The sequence below is a fragment of the Gossypium arboreum genome, chromosome 10, assembly GCF_025698485.1.
Source record: "Gossypium arboreum isolate Shixiya-1 chromosome 10, ASM2569848v2, whole genome shotgun sequence".
In the NCBI taxonomy this organism is placed as follows: domain Eukaryota; kingdom Viridiplantae; phylum Streptophyta; class Magnoliopsida; order Malvales; family Malvaceae; genus Gossypium; species Gossypium arboreum.
In genome coordinates this window covers 103,568,043-103,569,239 of record NC_069079.1, presented here as the reverse complement: position 1 = coordinate 103,569,239, position 1,197 = coordinate 103,568,043, and the positions used below count along the sequence as shown (strand labels likewise).

Below are 1,197 nucleotides of genomic sequence, written 5' to 3'. Positions count from 1 at the left end.
AGGAAAAATTCGGGTGGTTTCGCTATGATGAGTTATAAAAATTAGATTGCAGTCCTTGCTTTCCTCGATTTTGGTTCTGGTTACCTATGTAATACACAGTTTCTGGGTTAGATAGGCATTCTTCAAAAAAAATTTCCTTCCCTATAGTAGGCACAGACTATGCTTTCAAATTGATTGGGTGGCTGAGCTGCAAAACTATTAAACCCATTAGTGGTAAAATTTTTAAGCATTGAGAAAATCGAAGATACCTGATATGCAAGTGAAGTGAGTAGATCCACTTCATGTATTCCAGCGACTCATCTTCTTGACACTGCTCGATTGGTTGGCCATTGATAATTGTTGTTGGCAATCCTCTCTATGATTTCATAAGCCTCGTTATAAGACTTAGAAATGAGAGCATCGTTAGCTGAAGCATCCACTACCATCCACGTGTGAGCATTTAGACCATTATAAAATGTCTCAAGTTGGATGTAATAAGGGATTCCATGATGAGGGCACTTTCGTAATAATTCTTTGTACCTTTCCCATGCCTCACAAAAGGACTCATCATCCATTTGTTGGAAAGCAGTGATTTCATTCCTCAACTTAACATTCTTGCTAGGCGAGAAATGCTTCATGAGGAATTTTTTTGCTAACTCTTGCCATGTGGAAATGGAATTTGGTGGCAATGAGTTCAACCAAGCTCGAGCTCTATCCCTTAGTGAATATGGGAATAACTTCAATCGTAGTGCATCTTCGAGTACTCCAGCTAACTTGAAAGAATCGCCCACTTTCGTAAACAACCTTAAGTGAATATGAGGATCTTTGGTAGGCATTCCATTGAATTGGCCCACTATCTGAAGCATCTGAAACATGACTGGCTTCAGCTCGAACTGTTGTGCCTCTATTTCAGGTCTCTTAATACCCAAATTAAGATCATGAAACACTCGCATGACATACTGTCTTAAAGCTCTGTCCCTATCATCAGCAATAAAGATAGGATTTTAAACAGGGTTTGCTTTATTCCTTGATTTGGATTTTCGTAGTTCATCTCTTTAGTCCTTCTTTGACTTGCTTGTCTCATTCATTGTCGAAAAGTTCTTTCAATCTCAGGGTCTACAGGGAGTAAATTGATAATTTGATCAATACTCATAAACACCTGAAACAAACACAGAAAATTAATTAAGTTAAAATTGATCAGAAAAACAAATAAACCAA

The 1,197-nt window shown here is 37.8% G+C and overlaps 1 non-coding gene across 1 annotated transcript; it reads left to right on the top strand.

The window, feature by feature from the left end:
• The first annotated feature begins 480 nt into the window (after window positions 1-480).
• LOC128283383 (small nucleolar RNA R71) lies at window positions 481-587 on the top strand. The gene has a single exon (XR_008273723.1). It is a non-coding gene; the product is annotated as a small nucleolar RNA R71 (small nucleolar RNA).
• The last annotated feature ends 610 nt before the right edge of the window (window positions 588-1,197 follow it).